This window comes from Carcharhinus amblyrhynchos, chromosome 32 (assembly GCF_965287045.1).
Source record: "Carcharhinus amblyrhynchos chromosome 32, sCarAmb.v2.hapA, whole genome shotgun sequence".
NCBI classification, from domain to species: domain Eukaryota; kingdom Metazoa; phylum Chordata; class Chondrichthyes; order Carcharhiniformes; family Carcharhinidae; genus Carcharhinus; species Carcharhinus amblyrhynchos.
Window position 1 is genome coordinate 21,862,561 of NC_137355.1, and position 25,172 is coordinate 21,887,732.

General features: G+C 49.8%; 1 protein-coding gene across 1 annotated transcript in view; it reads left to right on the forward strand.

The window, feature by feature from the left end:
- lingo1a (leucine rich repeat and Ig domain containing 1a) overlaps positions 1 to 25,172 on the forward strand; it is a 407,454-nt gene that overhangs the window by 227,953 nt on the left and 154,329 nt on the right. Inside the window, exon 4 of the mRNA XM_080215987.1 lies at positions 5,899 to 5,980. The gene's annotated coding sequence lies outside the window, so the exon portion shown is untranslated. The remainder of the gene's footprint in view (positions 1 to 5,898; positions 5,981 to 25,172) is intronic.

A 25,172-nucleotide genomic window follows, 5' to 3' on the forward strand; every position in this document is an offset into this window, starting at 1 on the left:
GAAGCCCAATGTGATCCAGACACACACTCCAAAAATAGCAAAGACTCCATCAGCTATGGTGAACAGAATTTGCCAATCACTAGGGAATCCGTTGCTTCTTTCTGTTCCCTGTGGCTGTGCAGTGATTCCCACCGTGCTGTGCCTGTATATCAAGCGGATTGCATTCCGATGTGAGGCTGTTGGTGTTGAAATAGGGATTCCATTGCCAGTCTCGCTGGAACAAGTACCTGAGTGCTGTCAGAACAGTTTCCTAGCAACACTCGCACCTTGATTTACCACGTGACCAGAGTGTCAGAACAGCAAGTGAGAATTTGTGCAGCAGAATTTGCTCCAGGAATGTGAAACTTACAGACTAAATTACACTGGAAATCGATGGGCAGTGGTAAATATTAGCCATCATTGTGAAGGTTTGTTATGTCCTTAGACAAGCAGCCATTCAAAATCTTGTGGAACCGGTGACAATTTCTGTTCGGGAGCCACTTTACACTTGACCTCAATTTCTCATCATCTCACAAAATTATTACTAGTAATCATAGATTCCCTACAGTGCAGGTGGAGGCCATTCAGCCCGTTCAGTCTTTACTGACCACAATCCCACCCAGGCCCTATTTCCATAACACTACACATTTACCCTAGTTAGTCCCCCTGACACTAAGGGGCAATTTAGTATGGCCAGTCCCCCTAACCTGCACATCTTTGGACTGTGGGAGGAAACTGGTGCACCCAGAGGAAACCCACACAAACACAGGGAGAACGTGCAAACGCCACACAGACAGTGGCCCAAGCCAGGAATCAAACCTGGCTCCCTGGCACTGTGAGGCAGCAGTGTGAACACCGAGGGAGGAGTGGCGCACCGCCAGAGCCGAGGGTTAGTGGCAAGGGAGTAGCGCACTGTCAGAGGGTCAGTGCTGAAGGAGTGCTGCATTGGGGAAGGTGCTATATAAATGCATGTCTGTCTTTCTTCTTGCTGCGATTCATGCTGCCATTTGTGTATCTGTGATCAATAACAGCGTTCTGACTATTCAGTGCTGTCCCTCTAAACCACACAGCCTGAAGAGGTGGGATAATCTTTCCTTTGATGCAAATATTTACAGATTACAAATTCTGCAAAGAATAAATTTGCTTTCGTTGCCGTTTGTTATGAATAAAGGCTGTGTAAATGGAATATGTGACAGAGCGGCACAGCTGATTAGAGTGAATTGCTAGCGGCAGGTTACTCCGTGATTTACAGCAATTACCAAGGGTTTTGATGTCTGAAACTGTAGCTTGTGAACTGCACGGAAATGCTGACTGCCAGAATGAGACAGGGCCAGGAAGATGAACGATTTGGAAAGGAGGGAAGGGGAAACTATAGGATGAAGGAGGAGGAGAGATTGATGAAAGGAGGAAGTGATAGTGGAAACAGGAGGAGGGAAAGGGGAAATGTGGGCAGGTTTCAGGAGGTCTGGTGGCGCAGTGGGTTAGTGTCCAACTCTGGGTCGAGTCCCAGCCCCGGACTTGATGGCCAAGAGAAGTGTCCATAACACAGCCAAACAGGTCGAGTGTCAACCTGCCAACCCTTCCAAAACGCCAATGGCTGGTAGTAAGAGTGGGAGAGACTCCAGTTCAGCCACGCTTAATGTGGAATGTCTCTTTAATCTGTGCCTAACCCTTTCTCCACTCACATTGTCTGTACCTGTAAAGACTTGATTACCTCACATTCCAACTATTATATTGTAACTGAGTCTGTGTCTATATATGCCCTGTTTGTGAACCCAACTCTCCACTCACCTGATGAAGGAGCAGCGTTCCGAAAGCTCTTGCTACCAAATAAACCTGTTGGACTTTAACCTGGTGTTGAGAGACTTCTACTGTGGGGTGGGTACCCCTCAAGCTATAATCCCCTTGGTGACACACTAGCGATCTGTTTCGGGAACTACTAGCCACGGAAACAGACAAAAGTCTGCCTTAGTGCACCATGAGAGAATTGGAATTGGAGAAGGCAAGTGTTAGAGAGGTAAAGGTGGAGAAAGGAACAGAGAAGGAGAGAGAGGAAAAAGCAGAAAGGAATGAGAAATTTAGAGAGATGGAAAAGGGAAGAATGGCAGCGGGAGAATAAGAAGGAATGGAGTAAGCAGCACTATCATAAGACGATAAAACAAAGGAACAGAATTAGGACACTCAGCCCATCGAGTCTGCTCCCTATCCCTTACATTACAGTCAAAAGATCTTTAACTGTGAATCAAGCAATGTCAAAACCCATTCAGTATTTAATGACGGCAGCACGGTGACATAGTCATTAGCACTGCTGCCTCACAGCGCCAGGGACCTGGGTTTGATTCCCGGCTTGGGTCACTGTCTGTGTGGAATTGGCACTGTCTCCGTGTCTGCAGTTTCCTCTGGGTGCTCGGGTTTCCTCCCACAGTCCAAAGATGTGCGGGTTAGGTTGATTGGCCATGTTAAATTGTCCCTAGTGTCAGGGAGACTAGCAGGGTAAATACATGGGTTTGCGGGAATAGGGCCTGCTTGCGATTGTTGTCAGTCCAGGCTCAATGGGCCGAATGACCTCCTTCTGCACTGTAGGGATTCTGTGATTGGATTCTAACCTCCACACTCCAAAGATGCAGCGGGTTAGGTGGATTGGTCATGGGAAAATGCATGGGATTATAGGGAAAGCGTGGAGGGGAGGGACTGGGTGGAATGCTCTTTTGGAGAGTTAGTACAGACTCAGTGGCCGAATGGCCTCATCCTTCACTGTAGGGATCCTATGGTTTTCTGGTCAAATTGCGTCATCTGTTTATTACACTCTTAAAAGTTCTCTGACAGGATGCGGGTGTCGCTGGCTAGCTAAGCATCTCTCGCTCATCCCTAATTGCCCTTGAGTGGGGGGCCGATGGTCCCACACTGCAGCAGTTCCTGCTCCCTTCTCCCAGACAACTGGGAACGAGCGAACATGCTGGGCTGGCCGGCAAGACCCCATGAAGGAATATTGAAAAGATCGAGTAGTTCAAACACTGAGAATAAAACAAACAGGAATAGCATAGACTGTTAACCTAAACCTTGAGACGTGACTGCGATTGGTGGTATCTGGTATGAAGTCACGAGTGAATAATTTCAGTGTGAAATCGGGCTATACTGCTCCAGGTTACTGTCCATGAAGACATACTTATTGCCAGTAATTTGGAGAATTTATTCACATGCAGGGACCAGCCCTACTTTTTGCATTACTCCATCGTCAAGATCCAGCCAGCTAAAAATAGCAGTCATCACCAAGGTGACAATCTGTTCTACATTCCTATCTCCCTATCCCCACTGCCCAAAGACTGTCTCTCACACAATTCTCGTATAACTTCATCACCAACTTCCTCATGATCCAGAATCTAGAATTTCTACAGCACAGAAAGAGGCCATTTGGCCCATCGAGTCTGCACTGACCACAATCCCACCCAGGCCAAACCCCCATATCCCTAGATATTTACCCACTCATCCTTCTAATCTACACTTCTTAGGACACTAAGAGCAATTTTTAGCATGGCCAATCAACCTAACCCGCACATCTTTGGACTATGGGAGGAACCGCAGCACACGGAGGAAACCCATGCAGACATGGGGAGAATGTGCAAACTCCACAGAGACAGTGACCCAAGCCGAGAATCAGACCCAGGTCACTGGAGCTGTGAAGCAGCAGCGCTAACCACTGTGCTACCATGCTGCCCCTTTCCGTCTCTTGGCTTTGGAGGAGGTGCAGCTCAGACTCAGTCCTCAGGACGGGGAGAGGGTTTGCGCTTCTTTGAGCAGAATCAGCTTCAGGGACAATGCGAGCAGAATGTTTAAAATGCTGAAAGGGTTTGGATCACATTGGGTATTTGCTTCAGGGAGGGGAGTCAATAGGAGGAGGATAAAATCTTCAAATTAGAGCTAGCCCTTTTGTGAGTGAAATTAGGAGACACTTTATCACAATAAAGGCAAGTGGAAATCTGGAACTCTCTCCCAAAATGTGACTATTGATTCCTTGGCCGAGGTTGATGGACTTTTGTTCAGTAAGGGATATGGAGTTAAGATACATATTAATAATGATCTCATTGGATAGCAGGCCAGACAGGATGGGCCGAATAGGCTCTTTCTGCACTGTCGGGATTCTATGATGAGAGACAGTGGCCGGAGCTCTACGACTCTGCCCACCACGGAATCGGGCCGAGCGAGGGTCAGACAACGGAAATCTCTGTAGACCTCGGGCTGGAATTTCTGGTCTGGTCTGAGTAAGGCCGTAAAATCTGCCCAGAATCATAGAATCCCTACAGTACAGAAATAAGCCGATCGGCCCATCAAGTCTGCACTGACAACAATCCCACGCAGGCCTTACCCCCATAACCCCACACTGTTACCTTGCTAATCCCCCTGACAAATTAGGGGCAATTTAGCATGGCCAATCCACCTAACCTGCACATCTTTGGACTGTGGGAGGAAACCGGAGCACGCGGAGGAAACCCATGCAGACATGGGGAGAATGTGCAAACTCCACACAGACAGTGACCCGAGTGGGGAATTGAACCCGTGTCCCTGGCGCTGTGAGGCAGCAGCGCTAACCACTGTGCCACCTCTAACAATGTCTGTCAAGTAAAAAGGTGCGATGTGGGTCATTTGACCCATGCTTCTCCCCCTGAGCCCTGTCAGCCAATAACTGACTGATTTTCACGCTGAATTTCACTTTCCTGTTCTATTCCCTTCACTCTTAATTGTCTTGATGATTTAACCACGATCAACCTTGGGAGAGAATTTTAAAAATTCCCTCTCTCTGAGTGACCTCAGCCTGTGAGAGAGAGCCCAGGTCCTCCAGCTAAGGGAATCTTAGCGTCCACCCTGTGCCATGGAAGGTTACATACTGTGTGCAGTTAGCTACCAATTCCAGTTCCTTAAAGGGTTGAATCTGTTGTCTGCCATTTAATTTCCTCCGCGTTCAATAATTGTGGCTTTGTGTTACATTCCTGTGTGCACTTGCACAGTCCTTAGACCTCAGAAGAAAGGCCCATAGTGGACCTTATGCTGACTTCCATTCCAGCCAGCAGCCACCTCTCTTCCTGCTCCATTGGTCTCGTGCTATCAGACAGTGAGAATGTACATGCAGAAAGATCTGGACTACAAGCAGAACTGAGAGGCAGCTATAGGTTAGCACTGTGCCAGGGACCTGGTATCCATTATAACCTTACATCACTGTGTGTGTGGAGTTTGCACATTCTCCCAGTGTCTGTGTGGGTTTCCTCCGGGTGCTCTGGTTTCCTCCCACAGTCCAGAAGACGTGCTAGTTAGGGTGCTTTGGCCATGCTAAATTCTCCCTTAGTGTACCCAAACAGGGACCGGAGTGTGGCAACTAGAGGATTTTCACAGTAACTTCGTTGTGGTGTTACTGTAAGCCTACTTGCGACACCAATAATAAACTTAAAACTTGTAGCACAGTGGCTAACACTGCTGCCTCACAGCGCCAGAGACCTGGGTTCAATTCCTGGCTTTGGTCACTGTGTGGAATTTGCGTGTTCTCCCCATGTCTGCATGGGTTTCCTCCGAGCGCCCTGGTTTCCTCCCACAGTCTGAAAGACTGATTGGGTGCATCGGCTGTGCTAAATTTTCCCTCAGTGCACCCAAAAAGGTGCCGGAGTGTGACGACTGGGGGATTTTCACAATAACTTCATTGTAGTGTTAATGTAAGCCTACTTGCGACACTGATAAATAAACTTAAACTTGAATTTTCCTTGTGTTTGGGTTTTGTTTATCTGGGGAAAGAAAAGGGAAGCTACAGAGGCCACATCCTGAGCTCAAAGGATGGAGTTTATTGGAGGGTGGGAGAAAATGGAATCAATGATGCTGGTGATAAGTGAGAGGCCACTCCAGATTGAATTATCGTGTCTCTTCCATTCCTTTCAGCTGTACGTGGGAAGTTACAGAGCGGCCTCTACACCACAGGCAAGCGACTGGGCCTGACGATTCCAGCCAACATCCGCTGCAGGTAAGTGGGATTTCCCTGTAACCCTTCCACTTGGAGCAAGACCTCTCACTTGGTACACTGACATTTCTGCGTGGCTGTTTCTTGAATGTTTGGGGTTAACCCAGAGGGAGGGGAAACCACGTTGCTTTGCTTTCTGAGAGAGAGGGAGTGTGTTGTCAATGTGCAGTGGAGCTGGGGAGGTGCTTGGGGCAATGTCTGAGAATGGGCTGGTAGACCCGGGCATGTACTGTACACTAATGCTGCTACTGAAACTGGCGCTGGCCTGATACTGTAAATAGGCTCATCCTATTTACAACAGCAGGGCTGTTGGATTTCAGGTACATCCTGAGGCCTAGTCAGGGCTGTTGGATCTGGGGTGCACCGTGCGGTCAGTGGGAGACTGTTGGATCCCGGGGTGCGCCGTGCGGTCAGTCGGAGACTGTTGGATCCCGGGGTGCGCCGTGCGGTCAGTCGGAGACTGTTGGATCCCGGGGTGCACCGTGCGGTCAGTGGGAGACTGTTGGATCCCGGGGTGCACCGTGCGGTCAGTCGGAGGCTGTTGGATCCCGGGGTGCACCGTGCGGTCAGTCGGAGGCTGTTGGATCCCGGGGTGCACCGTGCGGTCAGTGGGAGACTGTTGGATCCCGGGGTGCGCCGTGCGGTCAGTGGGAGACTGTTGGATCCCGGGGTGCACCGTGCGGTCAGTGGGAGACTGTTGGATCCTGGGGTGCACCGTGCGGTCAGTCGGAGACTGTTGGATCCCGGGGTGCACCGTGCGGTCAGTCGGAGACAGTTGGATCCCGGGGTGCACCGTGCGGTCAGTGGGAGACTGTTGGATCCCGGGGTGCACCGTGCGGTCAGTGGGAGACTATTGGATCCCGGGGTGCACCGTGCGGTCAGTCGGAGACTGTTGGATCCCGGGGTGCACCGTGTGGTCAGTCGGAGACTGTTGGATCCCGGGGTGCACCGTGCGGTCAGTCAGAGACTGTTGGATCCCGGGGTGCACCGTGCGGTCAGTCGGAGACAGTTGGATCCCGGGGTGCACCGTGTGGTCAGTGGGAGACTGTTGGATCCCGGGGTGCACCGTGCGGTCAGTTGGAGACTGTTGGATCCCGGGGTGCACCGTGCGGTCAGTCGGAGACTGTTGGATCCCGGGGTGCGCCGTGCGGTCAGTGGGAGACTGTTGGATCCCGGGGTGCACCGTGCGGTCAGTGGGAGACTATTGGATCCCGGGGTGCACCGTGCGGTCAGTCGGAGACTGTTGGATCCCGGGGTGCACCGTGTGGTCAGTCGGAGACTGTTGGATCCCGGGGTGCACCATGCGGTCAGTCGGAGACTGTTGGATCCCGGGGTGCACCGTGCGGTCAGTCGGAGGCTGTTGGATCCCGGGGTGCACCGTGCGGTCAGTGGGAGACTGTTGGATCCCGGGGTGCGCCGTGCGGTCAGTCGGAGACTGTTGGATCCCGGGGTGCACCGTGCGGTCAGTCGGAGACTGTTGGATCCCGGGGTGCACCGTGCGGTCAGTCGGAGGCTGCTGGATCCCGGGGTGCACCGTGCGGTCAGTCGGAGACTGTTGGATCCCGGGGTGCACCGTGCGGTCAGTCAGAGGCTGTTGGATCCCGGGGTGCACCGTGCGGTCAGTCGGAGACTGTTGGATCCCGGGGTGCACCGTGCGGTCAGTCAGAGACTGTTGGATCCTGGGGTGCACCGTGCGGTCAGTGGGAGACTGTTGGATCCCGGGGTGCACCGTGCGGTCAGTCGGAGACTGTTGGATCCCGGGGTGCACCGTGCGGTCAGTCGGAGACTGTTGGATCCTGGGGTGCACCGTGCGGTCAGTCGGAGACTGTTGGATCCTGGGGTGCACCGTGCGGTCAGTCGGAGACTGTTGGATCCCGGGGTGCACCGTGCGGTCAGTCGGAGACTGTTGGATCCTGGGGTGCACCGTGCGGTCAGTCAGAGACTGTTGGATCCCGGGGTGCACCGTGCGGTCAGTGGGAGACTGTTGGATCCCGGGGTGCGCCGTGCGGTCAGTCAGAGACTGTTGGATCCTGGGGTGCGCCGTGCGGTCAGTCGGAGGCTGTTGGATCCCGGGGTGCACCGTGCGGTCAGTCGGAGGCTGTTGGATCCCGGGGTGCACCATGCGGTCAGTCGGAGGCTGTTGGATCCCGGGGTGCACCGTGCGGTCAGTGGGAGACTGTTGGATCCCGGGGTGCACCGTGCGGTCAGTCGGAGACTGTTGGATCCCGGGGTGCGCCGTGCGGTCAGTCGGAGACTGTTGGATCCCGGGGTGCACCGTGCGGTCAGTCGGAGACTGTTGGATCCCGGGGTGCACCGTGCGGTCAGTCAGAGACTGTTGGATCCTGGGGTGCGCCGTGCGGTCAGTCGGAGACTGTTGGATCCCGGGGTGCACCGTGCGGTCAGTGGGAGACTGTTGGATCCCGGGGTGCGCCGTGCGGTCAGTCGGAGGCTGTTGGATCCCGGGGTGCACCGTGCGGTCAGTCGGAGACTGTTGGATCCCGGGGTGCACCGTGCGGTCAGTGGGAGACTGTTGGATCCCGGGGTGCGCCGTGCGGTCAGTGGGAGACTGTTGGATCCTGGGGTGCACCGTGCGGTCAGTCGGAGACTGTTGGATCCCGGGGTGCACCGTGCGGTCAGTCAGAGACTGTTGGATCCCGGGGTGCACCGTGCGGTCAGTGGGAGACTGTTGGATCCTGGGGTGCACCGTGCGGTCAGTCAGAGACTGTTGGATCCCGGGGTGCGCCGTGCGGTCAGTCGGAGGCTGTTGGATCCCGGGGTGCACCGTGCGGTCAGTCGGAGACTGTTGGATCCCGGGGTGCACCGTGCGGTCAGTCGGAGACTGTTGGATCCCGGGGTGCACCGTGCGGTCAGTGGGAGACTGTTGGATCCTGGGGTGCACCGTGCGGTCAGTGGGAGACTGTTGGATCCCGGGGTGCGCCGTGCGGTCAGTCGGAGGCTGTTGGATCCCGGGGTGCGCCGTGCGGTCAGTGGGAGACTGTTGGATCCCGGGGTGCACCGTGTGGTCAGTCGGAGACTGTTGGATCCCGGGGTGCACCGTGCAGTCAGTCGGAGACTGTTGGATCCCGGGGTGCGCCGTGCGGTCAGTGGGAGACTGTTGGATCCCGGGGTGCACCGTGTGGTCAGTGGGAGACTGTTGGATCCCGGGGTGCACCGTGCGGTCAGTGGGAGACTGTTGGATCCCGGGGTGCGCCGTGCGGTCAGTGGGAGACTGTTGGATCCCGGGGTGCACCGTGCGGTCAGTCGGAGACTGTTGGATCCCGGGGTGCGCCGTGCGGTCAGTCAGAGACTGTTGGATCCCGGGGTGCGCCGTGCGGTCAGTCGGAGACTGTTGGATCCCGGGGTGCGCCGTGCGGTCAGTGGGAGACTGTTGGATCCCGGGGTGCGCCGTGTGGTCAGTCGGAGACTGTTGGATCCCGGGGTGCGCCGTGCGGTCAGTCGGAGACTGTTGGATCCCGGGGTGCACCGTGCGGTCAGTCGGAGACTGTTGGATCCCGGGGTGCGCCGTGCGGTCAGTTCGAGACTGTTGGATCCCGGGGTGCGCCGTGTGGTCAGTCGGAGACTGTTGGATCCCGGGGTGCGCCGTGTGGTCAGTCGGAGACTGTTGGATCCCGGGGTGCACCGTGCGGTCAGTCGGAGACTGTTGGATCCCGGGGTGCACCGTGCGGTCAGTCGGAGACTGTTGGATCCCGGGGTGCACCGTGCGGTCAGTGGGAGACTGTTGGATCCCGGGGTGCACCGTGTGGTCAGTCGGAGACTGTTGGATCCCGGGGTGCACCGTGCGTCAGTCGGAGACTGTTGGATCCCGGGGTGCGCCGTGCGGTCAGTTGGAGACTGTTGGATCCCGGGGTGCGCCGTGCGGTCAGTCGGAGACTGTTGGATCCCGGGGTGCACCGTGCGGTCAGTCAGAGACTGTTGGATCCCGGGGTGCACCGTGCGGTCAGTCGGAGACTGTTGGATCCCGGGGTGCACCGTGCGGTCAGTCAGAGACTGTTGGATCCCGGGGTGCACCGTGCGGTCAGTCGGAGACTGTTGGATCCCGGGGTGCGCCGTGCGGTCAGTCGGAGACTGTTGGATCCCGGGGTGCACCGTGCGGTCAGTCAGAGACTGTTGGATCCCGGGGTGCACCGTGCGGTCAGTCGGAGGTTGTTGGATCCCGGGGTGCGCCGTGCGGTCAGTCGGAGACTGTTGGATCCCGGGGTGCACCGTGCGGTCAGTCGGAGACTGTTGGATCCCGGGGTGCACCGTGCGGTCAGTCAGAGACTGTTGGATCCCGGGGTGCACCGTGCGGTCAGTCGGAGACTGTTGGATCCCGGGGTGCACCGTGTGGTCAGTCGGAGACTGTTGGATCCCGGGGTGCACCGTGCGGTCAGTCGGAGACTGTTGGATCCCGGGGTGCACCGTGTGGTCAGTCGGAGACTGTTGGATCCCGGGGTGCACCGTGCGGTCAGTCGGAGGCTGTTGGATCCCGGGGTGCACCGTGCGGTCAGTCAGAGACTAGTTTCTGACAGATTGGTTTGGACACTGGACAGAAGCCCCCACTGGATGAACTAGCTTTGACCAATCAGACAGCAGTGTGTGTCCCCTCAGCAAGTGACATCGATACATCCACAAATAAAGATTGAAATCAGCAACACCCAATCTCACACTGCCTCCAACCCGAGCAGCTGGTGTTCAAATCCTTTGGGTTTCCCGGTAGTTCATTGATTAATCCAGAGGGTAGTTACTAACTAGTTTAACAGGAGCGAGTGACTGAGTTAACAGGATGACCAGGCAGCCCAGCCTGGGGTAGGAGGGTCAACCCTGCCCTAATTCAGAAACAAGAAGCATTGTCTCTCAAAAATAACAATTCTCTTTGTCTCACAGTTTAATCAGATGGAAATAATTTGAAATAAGATTTAGAATGTTCGCGATAATAAGGTTTTCATTATGAACACTGCGAATGTCACCTCACAATTCAGTCTCACATCTCCTTACACAATGCCAAACCAGGTCTCACACACCCAGGAATATCCCACTTACACTCACTCACCAGCAAGGCACTCACTGCCATTCTGTGGGAATCCCATACGTAGCACGATCCCATAACAGTGAGAAGAGTAATCCATTGCTGTGGAGGCTCAGACAACAGAACCATTTCATCAACTTCAACAGGTACAAGACACACAGCACCAGACAACATTTCATCCCGAGCTTCATTCAAACTCTGCGGCGCTCCCTCAGCACTGACCCTCTGACAGTGCGGCGCTCCCTCAGCACTGACCCTCTGACAGTGCGGCGCTCCCTCAACACTGACCCTCTGACAGTGCCGCACTCCCTCAGCACTGACCCTCTGACAGTGCGGCACTCCCTCAGCACTGACCCTCTGACAGTGCGGCGCTCCCTCAGCACTGACCCTCTGACAGTGCCGCACTCCCTCAGCACTGACCCTCTAACAGTGCGGCACTCCCTCAGCACTGACCCTCTGACAGTGCGGTGCTCCCTCAGCACTGACCCTCTGACAGTGCGGTGCTTCCTCAGCACTGACCCTCTGACAAACCCGATGGGCTGAATGGCCTCCTTCTGCGCTCTGCAGATTCTATGATGATTGTATGATTCTATTAAAGCCTTGGGGCACTGTCCTTTGGAACAGCTTTGGAAAAGGATAAACCAATCTCTCAGACAAACACAGAAAACATTGGATAGACTCAGCAGGTCTAGCAGGCAGGCTGGGAGAGAAACAGAGTTAACGCTTCCAGCTTTAATCTCTCTGAGATTAAACCGGAAAATCCCACCCGAGGTGAACAGCCTTTTCCATGGTCCGCCCCTCGCTCGCTACGATTCCCCGTGGTAGGTGGATCATTTATTTCACATTTGTAGAGAGTAGGTTTTAACTGTTGCCAACGTTGTTCTGACTGCAGGATAAATGCAACTCTACATTTTCACTGTCTCAGCCACATCTCACTCTGCTCCTCTCTCTCTCCTTCACATTCTCATCTCCACTAACTATTCTGCCTAATTGTTTCATCATCTCACTCCTCCTGGTCTCATACCTGTCTCTAACTGATCACTCTGTCTTTCTGCTGTCCCAACTTCTCCCACCTTCACTCGCTCTTTTCCATCTTATCTTCTCGCAGAGAGTGATGAATCTTGGAATTCTCTGCCCAAAGGGTGGTGGAGGCTGGATCATTAGAAGGATTTAAAAGTGGAGGTGGATAAATATTAGATCGAGGAATAGAGGGATATGGGAAATGGCACAGAGTGGGAATTGAGGCTGACATGGATCAGCCATCATCGTATTGAAGGGTGGGCAGGCTGGAAGGGCCTGATGGCCTTAACCTGTTTCTATTTCTTGTGCTCTTGTATCATTTGTATTTCACTCCATCTCTTCTATGTCTGTCTCCTTGTTCACAATATTAACGGCTCACCTCCCTGTGATTCTCTTTTTTATTCTTTCACGGGACATGGGCGTTGCTGGCTAGGCCTGTGTTCATTGCCCATCTCTAATTACCCTTTGGAAAGGGAGTGGTGAGCTGCATCCATGAACCACTGCAGCCCACGTGGTGCTTCAGGCCGGCTGCCTACCTGTCTCCACACAGCTGCACCATGCTGATGCCCCAGTGAGAAGTACCAGAGGTTCCAGTGTTAAATTCCAGAACCACCAAGGATCAGTCCTCCGATCAAACACCAATAGCTGAAAATAGAAGCACAAACCGGTTCAAAAAAACAACTGGGAAACTTATAGCAATGTAATATGGTCTAAGATAATTGATGTAAGAATGGAATTCAATCCATGGAATCATAGAATCCCAACAGTACAGAAGGAGGCCATTCAGCCCATTGTGTCTGCACCAATCGCAATCTCATCCAGGTCTCACTCCTGCAATTCCACATATTTATCCTAGCTAATCTCCCTGACACTAAAGGGGCAGTTTAGCATGGCCAATCAACCTAACCCACACATCTTCGGACTGTGGGAGGAAATCGGAGCACCCGGAGAAAACCCACGCAGACACAGGGAGAACATGCAGACTCCGCACAGACAGTGACCCGAGCCGGGAATCGAATCCGGATCGCTATGAGGCAGCAGTGCTCACCCACCATAAAATGCAGCATAATAAAGGATAATGGCAGTGAGAATGTGGGACTGGCTGTCACGGGGAGGAGTTGGAGGGAATAGTGTGGATGCATTTTAGGAGGTGAGTAAGCACTAGAGGATTTATTGACTGAGATAAAGTAAATCGGATAGGAGGAGGAGACACATGCAGAGAATAACCTGGTAAAGCCATAGAAGAGAAATCTAAAATGCTGGGGTTTATAAACAGGAACACACTGTGGGAAAGCAAATAGCTTAGTCTAAGCCAGCGTAAGTTTAGTTAGAGCACAGTTGGTTCTGAGAGGTTTATAGCAGCAAGGATAGTTAGGACTATGGAGAAAAGGCAGAAGGGATTCACTAAGGTGGTCCCAGGGGTATGAATGATGAAAAACAGTGTTTTTTATTCAAATAATGGAGGTTCAGAGTTCAGATGGAGGTGTAAACTATGAAGAAGTGATAAGGAAAAGTTTATTTCGGCTGGTCAGTGAATCACTCACAAGAGGTTCCATTTTTAAAATCAGCACCAATTCCCTGGGTGGATTCTCCAGCCTCACTCCGAAACCGGAAAATCCCACCCAAGGTGAACAGACTTTTCCATGGTCCGCCCCTCGCTCGCTATGATTCCCCGTGGTAGGCAGATCAGGAAAAATGAGTGGAAACTTTTCCATCTGTCAGTTTGTTGGGATGTGAAATTGGAAACATCAGAACAAGGAGGTCAGAAGAGAATCCAGAGGGATATCTGAATGGAGAGTGGCTGGATGTTTGACAGTGTATGAGGGAGGGACACTAGGCAACATGGGAGTTTGTGGACCACCCTTTGAAAGAGAGAAAATGCGGGAAGCTTCCTTTGTGCTGAGTGAATGGCACTGAGCCAAAGATGGTGGTCACATCTGTCTCAACATCAAAGGTGCCGAACCTAAAAACAAGGCGAGAGTCTACAGCTTAATGAGGGCAGTAACAGGATGTTAAATATCTTTCAGCTTTGATTAGTTTGCTGGTTACTTTTAACTATTAGTGGAATAGCCCCCCGATACTGATTATAAATGTAGGACGAAGATGCACAAACATCTCATCTACATAACACCAGACTAAAGTCCAACAGGTTTATTTGGTATCATGAGCTTTTGGAGCACTGGTCCTTCATCAGGTGACTCTCCACATCACATCTCATCTATGTAGCATGGCTGAGTGACCTTGTACTGTTGTGGTGTATGTAAAGTTCCAGCATCAGCTGAGAGTTATTCAGGGTAAAGTTGCAAACACAGTGACTCAGACCGTGTCTTGTAACATTGGAATCAGCAGGACTTTAGAATTCTGCAGGCAAAGGCATCTCAATCTCTCACCCGAGAGAAGGGTTGAAGGTAACGTGGGAGAATGGGTTCTGTCAGTTTGTATCTAATCAAGTAAAGAGAATTGATTGGGAATAGTCTGGTAACAAAGCCACACTTGGCTGAGAGTTGAGATATATTGATTCCTCAAAGCTGACAGTTTCTTCCTTTGACACCTCGTCACAGAGAATGGACCAATCTCCTTCATTGCGTTGGATAAGTAATCAAATGTGTAATTGTTCATACATTTTATTGATTTTTTCTCCTCCAATCCTGATTGATATTGATAACACTAATAATCACACCATCATGAGTTCCTGCTTCACAATCTCCTGTCCTACAAGAGTAGGATGGATAGTTGAATGAGACAAACTCTCCCTCCCCTCGCCTGTCCTCTTTCGCCTGCACTTCTGGATGGAGTAAGATGAAAGGTCGACACACCTTGTGGAGGTCAGCCAGCAGATGTGGCAACGCACAGAATGTTCTGGACAACACTCAATGGACCAGTTAGCATCAGTGGATGAGGAGCAAGATTTAATATTTTAGACCAGTGACCTTCCATCAGGACAAGATGCTTTCAATGTCAGATTTTGATGACTGTCGGAACTCTATTTTTATTCAGTCACGGGACATAGGCGTCGCTGGCTGGCCAGCATTTATTGCCCATCTCTAGTTGCCTCCTGAGGAGGTGGTGGTGAGCTGCCTTTTTGAATTGCTGCAGTCCATGTGCTGTGGATTGACCCACAGTGACGTTAGGGGGGTAAGTCCAGGATTTTGAGCCAGCGACTGCAAAGGCAGAAATCTCTCAACTGTGATATTGGTTTGTGCTGTGGATTGTGGGATTAAAATTTAATGTTAAATATATAAAGATATAGAGCGTCTACTTCATCAGTGATGTATGCAAACATTAGGAGCAAGAGAGTAGCAAGAGAAGGAGTAGGCCCACTCGAGGCTAATGGAGGGAGGTTGTGTGTGAAGCCAGAGGAAGTGAGTGAGATCCTTAATGAGTACTTTGTATTAGAATTCACCAAGGAGAAGGACATGACAGATGCTGAGGTCAGGGATAGGTGTGTGAACGCTCTAGAGAATGTCAATATAATGAAGGAGGAAGTGTTGAGTATCTTACCCAAAAACTACTCCTCCACCTTATCCTGAAATCCCACACATTTCCCATGGCTAATCCAGCTAACCTACACATCTGAAGACACTATTTGATTTGAATTGATTTGTTATTGTCACATGTATTAACATAGCGAAAAGTATTGTTTCTTGCGCGCTATACAGACAAAGCATACCATTCATAGAGAAGGAAACAAGAGTGTGCAGAATGTAGTGTTACAGTCAAAGCTAGAGTGTAGAGAAAGATCAGCTTAATGCAAGGTAATGGAAGTGGCAATTTAGCATGGCCAATTTTTCTAACCCACACAATCTTTAGAGTGTGGGAGGAAACCGGAGCACCCAGAGGAAACCCACGCAGACACGGGGAGAATGTGCAGGCTCCACACAGACAGTGACCCAAGCTGGGAATTGAACCCAGGTTTCTGGCGCTGTGAGGCAGCCATGCTAACCACCGTGCCATTAAACATATTCACGAAACAACCTCAGAATCAGTCACAAACTCACTAAAAGAAGTGTTTGCCACACATAGCATTCCAAATCCTGTCACTTCAGACAATAGTCCACAGCATCCTCACCCAGACACCCACATCCTCACCCAGATACCCACAAGCAAACGGAGAGGATGAACAAGGAGTAAAAATGGTATAAGCTTTGTTGAAGAACGATGATATCACCTTGGCATTGCTGAGCTGTTGTTCTCACCACTTCACAATGGGCTGGTTCCATCAGACTGTCTGCTGGGGAAACGATTTCAGACTCTATTTCCTGTTCTTCCACATAAACTCACGTCAAGTCTAAAAGCAACTGATCTTGAGAAAGTAAGCTAGAAAGAATGTGAAAATCAGTCCAGCCTCTACAATCAGTGCCAGAGACTGGCCAATTTACCAGAACTCTGACCCGGTGAATCTGTCTGGATTGGAGATTGGAATCGAGAAGGCCAAATCCCGGGAGAGACATAGTGCGGCGAATCTTCCTGACTCGCCCGCAGCTGTGGAAAGGTCTGTGGACCTCGGATAGGATTTCCTGGTTTCGGAGGCGAACAAGACTGGAAAATCCCAGCCAGTATCTGAGAGCTTATTGTGCTGAGAGCGAGAATGGGATAGTGGTTCACATCGACAAGGAGAGCGAGAATGGAATGGACTCAAACAGTCAGGGAGCCAACAGGAGCAGAGAGGCAATAATATCTGAGAATGTGAGAGGGAACTCAGAGAATGTGAATCCTCTGTAAGCTCGGGGTGAGCTGGGAACAAGGTTGGGGAGGTTGGTGAAACGATTATAATGCTCGTCACTGTGAGCCAGATTAGAAGGCAAAGAGGTGGGGGGGGAATGGTACAGAGGGCTAATATTAAATATGTAGTCTACATCAGCTGTGTTGTAAGATAACATGAAGTGGAAAGAGATAGTGCTGTGCAGAGCCTTGTGCTGAACCTGTGTTGTACATAGCTGGCACTGTGTTCAGTAATGCCTTGCCTCCAACTGTATCAGACCATGAATAACCCCTTCCTGACACTAATAATAGATGGTCAGAGTGCAAAGTCTGACAAGGGAAGCAATGAGGGAAGAGTCCAGTGTTACAAATCAGGTTGGATACTTAGAGACATAGAGGTTTACAGCATGGAAACAGGCCCTTCGGCCCAACTTGTCCATGCCATCCTTATTTTTAAACCCCTAAGCTAGTCCCAATTGCCCACATTTGGCCCAGATCCCTCAATACCCATCTTATCCATGTAACTGTCTAAATGCTTTTTAAAAGACAAAATTGTACCCACCTCTACTACTACCTCTGGCAGCTTGTTCCAGACACTCACCACCCTCTGTGTGAAAAAATTGCCACTCTGGACACTTTTGTATCTCTCCCCTCTTACCTTAAACCTATGCCCTCTAGTTTTAGACTCCCCTACCTTTGGAAAAAGATCTTGACATCTAGCTGATCTACGTCCCTCATTATTTTACAGACCTCTATAAGGTCACCTCTCAGCCTTCTATGCCCCAGAGAAAAAAGTCCTAGTCTATTCAGCCTCTCCTTATAACTCAATCCATCAAGTCCCAGTAGCATCCTAGTAAATCTTTTCTGCACTCTTTCTAGTTTAATAATATTGTTTCTATAATAGGGTGAACAGAATTGCACACTATTCTAAGTGTAGCCTTACCAATGTCTTATACAGCTTCAACAAGACATCCCAACTCCTGTATTTAATGTTCCGGCTTCAAGGTGTTCTGTGAAGCTTGCCTGCCCTGTGACATTTTACATTGAGTTTGGCTAGGATGAGCATGAGAGGTTTCACTCCAGGTGTGAGTCAACTAACCCACAAGGAGCTTTTATCAAAAACACAGTTTAATTAAGAATATTGTTGACATGTATAGTAAGACACTTAGCAAGAACTTATAACAATTACCAACAAGAAACACAACAGCCACAATAATGTATAACTCTTAAGGAAATATCTCTATAATGTGTTCCAACAGCCAATACATAAAACCCTCCAAATAAACTCAATACAGCATAGGTTAATGTCCACTTGTTACAGGAATCCTAGCTCCTGGGTTGAATGCTGAAAATTACTTGTGCAGAACCTCAGAAGAGATTGTAATCGAATCTGTTACCCAAAACACAGCTTATTTAAGGCAGGATGGCAATAAGCCTCTTCTTCGGCTAACTGATAATAGTTTCAGAACCAAATGGGGAGGGAGAAGGAGAAGGGGGGAGAGACTGCTTCCAACACACTCCCCAAAACCAAACTGAAAGCCCAAAGGAGAAACCCCCAATCACCTGACTGCCACAGCTTAGCTCTGCCTCCAATGACATCACTGAAGCTGTAAGTTGCATGATTTTTAAAAAAACCTTCTTAAAGGTACACTCACATGTCACCATTAAAGTTACACTCACGTGACACCAGCGAGTGCAGTATTTCACCACAGGCAGTGTATGGGACACCCACCACGAGCTCCTCCCACCCCTGGTAAACAGAGTGTAAGAAACTATAAGGCCATCTTTGGGTCCCACTAAGGATGGTCACAAAGCATCACGGCAAAAAGAGTTTTAGATAGACTGCAGAATATCAGAGATATTCCCAAAACCTTTCTGAAGGAGCTTAAACATTCCTGGCTGCTCATTGGAGAACCTGGTTTGTGAATGGCCAAAATGGAGAGGTTCAGAGGGGAAGGCGCCAAATACATCGAGAGATTTCACTGTGAGTGCGAAGAGATGAAACTGCGGCGCTATAGGGAGCATACAAACCCATAAACAAAACCCAATCCATCACTCAAACTAGCCTCCCATCCACTGACTCTGTTTACACTTCCCACTGCCTCAGCAAAACAGCCAGCATAATTAAGGACCCCACATACCCCGGACATTCTTTCTTCCACCTTCTTCCTTCAGGAAAAAGATACAAAAGTCTGAGGTCAAGTACCAATGGACTCAAGAACTGCTTCTTCCCTGCTGCTGTCAGACTTTTGAAAAGACATACCCTGCACTAAGTTGATCTTTCTCTACACCCTAGCTGTGACTGTAACACTATATTCTGCAATCTCTCATTTCCTTCTCTGTGAATGGTATGCTTTGTCTGTAAGAAACAATACTTTTCACTGAATACTAATACATGTCAATAATAAATCAAATCAAATCAAATAAGCCATCTCCCAACCCCTCAAGCAGCCTTTCCCCGGACTGGGTCTGGAGATGGTGTATCAGTTTCTTAGCCATCCCAGAACCCTTTGAACTGGAGTGGAAGCTAGTTACCCTAAACCCTGAGGGGACAGATGGAGAAGCAGCGATGTGGGGTTAGGGGTATAGACTTGGGTAAGATGCTGCGTCAGAGAGTCAGTGCAGACTCGATGGGCCAAATGGTCTCTATCTGCACTGTGGGGAATCTATGGTAAACTAGTACAGCTTAGCAAATATTTTAGCAGAGGAATTTAGTATTTAGCCTTAGTTTATTTATTAGTCACAAGTAGGCTTACATAAACACTTCAATGAAATTACTGTGAAGAGCCCCTGGACGCCACACTCCAGTGCCTGTTTGGGTACACTGAGGGGGAATTTAGACGGCCCAATGCACCCAAACCAGCACGCCTTTCGGACTGTGGGAGGAAACCAGAGCAGCTGGAGGAAACCCACGCAGACATGGGGAGAACATGCAAACTCCACACAGACAGTGACCCGAGCCGGGAATCGAACCCGGCTCCCTGGCGCTGTGAGGCAGCAGTGCTAACCACTGTGCCACCGTGCCACGCTGTGGATACAAACAGCCATGATCTGATTGTAAAGCAGAAGGAAGGATCTGGCCTACCACTCCACACATTCCGACAAAACGTCCCATCTACACTCTTCTGGGATCTGATTGTAAATGTGGATGATGAAATCCCGTCCAGCCTCAGAGCTCAGAACCTTTGCCAGGACTGAAAGTGAAACTAGAATTGTGTGCGGATTGAAAGGTCCTATCAGATGCTGCCAGTCTCCCGTGAACAGAGACATATTGTGCTGGGCATTCTGCTGGGTATCACAGCAGATCGCCCAGGTAGCTGAGAGTGCAGTGTTCCATAACGGCAGCGACGCAGGCTCAGTCCCCGTGCCAGCCGAGCTAATCTCTGGGAGATGTCTCTTCCACTTAACTCATTGCGATGATGCGGCAGCAAGGACACCCAGCCAAGGGCAGGGCTGAAATCCTCAATGTTCCCCCTGTTCTTACTCTGGGAGTGACAACAGATTCTGTTGGCCACACATTCCCTTCCTCTCAATGCCCTCCCCCTCCCCCAGCCCCATGGGGGCTGCGATTGAATTTCCCCCAGCCCGCACACTGCATTGAGCTGACAAGCAAACTATCCTACATCAAGGCAGCACAGTGACACTGCTGCCTCACGGCGCCAGGGACCCAGGTTCAATTCCCAGCTTGGATCACTGTGCGGAGTTTGTGCATTCTCCTCGTGTCTGTGTCAGTTTCCTCCCACAGTTCGAAAGGTGTGCTGGTCAGATGGATTGGCCATGCTAAATTGCCCCTTTATATCAGGGAGGATTAGCAGGATAAATATGTGGGGTTCTGGGGATAGGGCCTGGGTGGGATTGTGATTGGTGCAGGCTTGATGGGCCGAATGGCCATCTTCTGCACTGTAGGGATTCTATGACTCTATGATACAGTGAAAAGTATTGTTTGATTTATTATTGTCACATGTACTGGGATACAGTGAAAAGTATTGTTTGATTTATTATTGTCACATGTACTGGGATACAGTGAAAAGTATTGTTTCTTGTACACTGTACAAAGCATACCATTCATAAAGTACACAGGGGAGAAGGAAAGGAGAGAGTGCAGAATGTAGTGTTACAGTCATAGCTAGGGTGTAGAGAAAGATCAAGTTAACATATTTTGAGTTGATTTGATTTATTATTGTCACATGTATTGGGATACAGTGAAAAGTATTGTTTGATTTATTATTGTCATGTGTATTGGGATACAGTGAAAAGTATTGTTTGATTTATTATTGTCACATGTATTGGGATACAGTGAAAAGTATTGTTTGATTTATTATTGTCACATGTACTGGGATACAGTGAGAAGTATTGTTTGATTTATTATTGTCACATGTATTGGGATACAGTGAAAAGTATTGTTTCTTGTATGCTATACAGATAAAACATACCATTCATAGAGAAGGAAATGAGAGGGTGCAGAATGTAGTGTTATAGACATAGCCAAGGTGTAGAGAAAAGTTCAGCTTAATGCGAGGTAGGTCCATTCAAAAGTCTGACGGCAGCAGGGAAGAAGCTGTTCTTGAGTTGGCTGGTACGTGACCTCAGACTTTTGAGATACAGTGAAAAGTATTGTTTGATTTATTATTGTCACATGTACTGGGATACAGTGAAAAGTATTGTTTGATTTATTATTGTCACATGTACTGGGATACAGTGAAAAGTGTCTCATAAAACAGGGAGACTTTTCTCTGCTTGTCACAGAAACAGATTTCACATTGAGTTCCTCAGCATATGGGGGTGTAGATAAACACTACCCCCGTCTCTCTCGCCCACATTCAATGCCATTTCTGTAGATTCCATCTCCACCCACTCACTCACTCACTCACACATGCTCTCACTCACACAGTCTCACTCACTCATTCATTTACTCACACACTCACCCACTCTCTCACTCACACACTCACTCGGTCACTCACACTCACTCGGTCACTCACACACTCACTCACTCACAGACTCACTCACTCACACATTCACTCAACACACTCACTCACTCATTCACTCACCCACTCACACTCACACACACACTCAACCACACACTCACTCACACACACTCATTCACACACTCACTCACACACTCACTCATACACTCACTCACACATTCATTCACTCACTCACACACTCATTCACTCACTCACTCCAGCACACACTCAATCACACACTGTCACTCATTCCCTCACTCACTCGCCTGCTCACACTCATGCACTCACTCACACACCCACACACTCACTCACACACACTCCCACACTCACACTTACACACTCACTCATTCAAACCCTCACTCACACTCACTCATACCACTCACTCACACTCTCAGTCACTCACTCACATACTCTCTCACCCTCTCACTCACTCGCTCAGTGACTCACTAAAGGCATTCTGTATGTGATGGTATGATTGAGAAGGTGTGAACTTGCCTTGTGCTTCTCTCCATGCCGATGAGGACCTATACACACACATGCATCATTCACATTATCTATTATCGACTTGCTAGGGCTGCTTCCTCTGTCTGAGTCAGACTGACAAGCTCATGTCCATCTCGTGCTGTAGGTCTCTGTTCATCAAGAGCTGGACCAAGTGTTGCCAAACTCATTTCACACAAACCCTTATATCTGGCTGATGTTCAGTCCACCCAGAGAGTCGGTGCAGACTTGTTGGGCTGAATGATCTCTTGTAGGGATTCCACAATTCCATCCAACATGTAGCCATGTTGGTGAACGATTTGTGTTACTACAACACCCAGTCCCCAATATTTGGGCCATTGTAACTGTTTAATTTCCAATGTGACCTGGAGCTGGATTTACCCGGAGTGAGTGATGATATCTGAGCAGTATGATAGAGAGAGTTCACTCTATAACAACCAGACAAGAAACTGATGGAATTAGCTATTGTTATTCCATATGTCTGGATAATTGGGAAAGAGCAGTCCCCATCATTGTAGTTTCTGTAGCAATGTTCTTCCCTTTCATCTTCTTCTCATAATTCTGAAATTTGAAGTGAGAGAATTATTATAACTCCTTAAGTACCAATCCAAATAAAGAGTTTCATGTTTGGTACAAGGTGAAGATGAAGGGTTTGAAGAGTTTTTTAAATCATCAGTGGAACATGGGTGTTGCTGGCTGGCCAGCATTTATTGCCCATCCCTAGTTGTCCTTGGAGGGCAGTTGAGAGTCAACCACATTGCTGTGTCTCTGGAGTCACATGTAGGCCAGCCCAGGCAAGGACGGCAGATTTCCTCTCCTAAAGGGACATTAGTGAACCAGATGGGTTTTTCTGACAATCAACAATGGTTTCATGATCATCAGTAGATTTTTAATTCCAGATAATTTTTATTGAATTCAGATTCCACCATCTGCCTTGGCAGGATTTGAACCCGGGTCCCCAGAACATTAGCTGAGTTTCTGGATTAATAATGTAGCGATAATACAACTAGGCCATCGCCTTATATGTATATACATTAATCCAAGGTTCTGGAATGTTCTGCCAGAGTGTATACTCCATTATTCCATTCCCCGTGTTTTTTCAACACAATGAGTGTAATGTCTGAATGGCAAAGAGAGAGATTCAGTCATGCAATAAATCAAGCTGAAAGTTAGAGGCTGTTCAAAGCACACTAACTCTCCCATCCTAACCCTTCCCAGGCTTACATCATTTAGTAAATTATTCCAAACGTTTCTCTCTCCTGTTTTTCCTCAAAGCTTTTCTGAACTTCTCCCTAATACCTCTAAGGAGGAGTCACTCTCTCTCTGTATCGCTCAAGCCTCTTCCTCTTGCTCCTTCTCGCTGGATTCACAGTCTTTCCTCCTCAGCTGTTCCAGGATGGGGAGAAACTCTTGAGTTGCCCTCAGTACCTGAGGTTGGGAAACTGGCTAAGTTGTCAGCTTGGAGAAAGTCACTGCACTGGGGTGTGTCTGTGACAGAGACACCATTATCTTGGAGCCATTGGTCCAGATTTAGTTCTTGCCGGGCTGGGAGGGCTTTACTGCAGCAACCAAGATGTGAGCAGCTGGACACATCACTAAACCGAGGCGGCAGGAGGAGTCAGAGAGTAACAAAAACTGTTTGTAATTGGCCTCACTGCACACTGAATCATCCACAGTTAGAAGTATAACCCCCCCCAACCTTCCTCCCTTAAACCCTCAAACACCCCTCCCTCAAACCCCCTCCCTCAAATCCCCTCCCTCAAACACCCCCCCCGAACATCCCCCAAAGTCCCCTCCTCTAACCACCCCTCCCTCAAACCTTCCTCCCTCAAACACCCCTCCCTCAAACCCCCTCTCTCAAACATCCCCCAAAGTCCCCTCCTCTAACCACCCCTCCCTCAAACCTTCCTCCCTCAAACACCCCTCCCTCAAACACCCCTCCCTCAAACCCCCTCTCTCAAACATCCCCCAAAGCACCCCCCCAAACCACTTCTCCCTCAAACCTTCCTCAAACCCCCCTCCCTCAAGCCCCTTCCCTCAAACCCCCTCCCTCAAACACCTGCCCAATGCCCCCTCCCTCAAATCTTTCTCCTTCAAACATCTCTCCTTCAAACCCGTTCCCTCAAACCCCTCCCTCAAACCACCCTCTCTCAAACACCCTCCCTAAACACCCTTCCTCAAGCATCCCTCCCTCAAACCCCCTCTCTCAAACACCTCTTCCAAACACCCCCTAAACCTTCCTCCCTCAAATCTTCCTCACTCTATCACTCCTCCCTCAAACCCCTTCCGTCAAACACCCCCTCCCTCAAACCCTCCCGTCTCTTTCTCAGACACACACACACACACACACACACCCGGTTATTCTGCTCCAATCGCCGTGTCTTCACACTCGCTTCTCTGGAGTTATCTAAACTTTGAGATTAATCCCTCAACAACCAACAAAAGTCTTTTTCAGTTTCTCTCTCCATCTGAGCACTCATAGGCTCCCTGAGCCAGGAATATGAGTTGCTTTCTGGGTTGTTCCTGCTCCAATACAAATTACAGCTCGTCAGGCCATGAAGCATGAGTGGTGTGTATTAATTATCCCAGCCAGAGTTAGCTTATCTGCAGACCTTGCTCCCAGGGCATTCGCATTGTTGGTGAGGCTGTTTATTGAAGTTGAGGATCAGTGAAGCAGTGCTGGGAATTGAGCTTGTGTCTGCACGGGATAATGAATAGCAATTCTATACAGGGATAGCTACAGCAAAAACTCAAACACAGTGGCTAAAGCTCTCTGGACACTGACACTGGGCAGGAAGTCAGGCAATGGTAGGGTGGACAGCGGTGCACAGAGAGTTCAACCCTGAGGAGTTATTGAGTGTAAAGAGCAAAGTTCATGAGGTAAATACTTTGAACAAGAGTTAGGAGCAGGAGTAGGCCACTCAGCCCATCCCACCTTCCTGCTATTCCATAAAGCCAAGGCTGCCATCTCAAGCCCACTTTC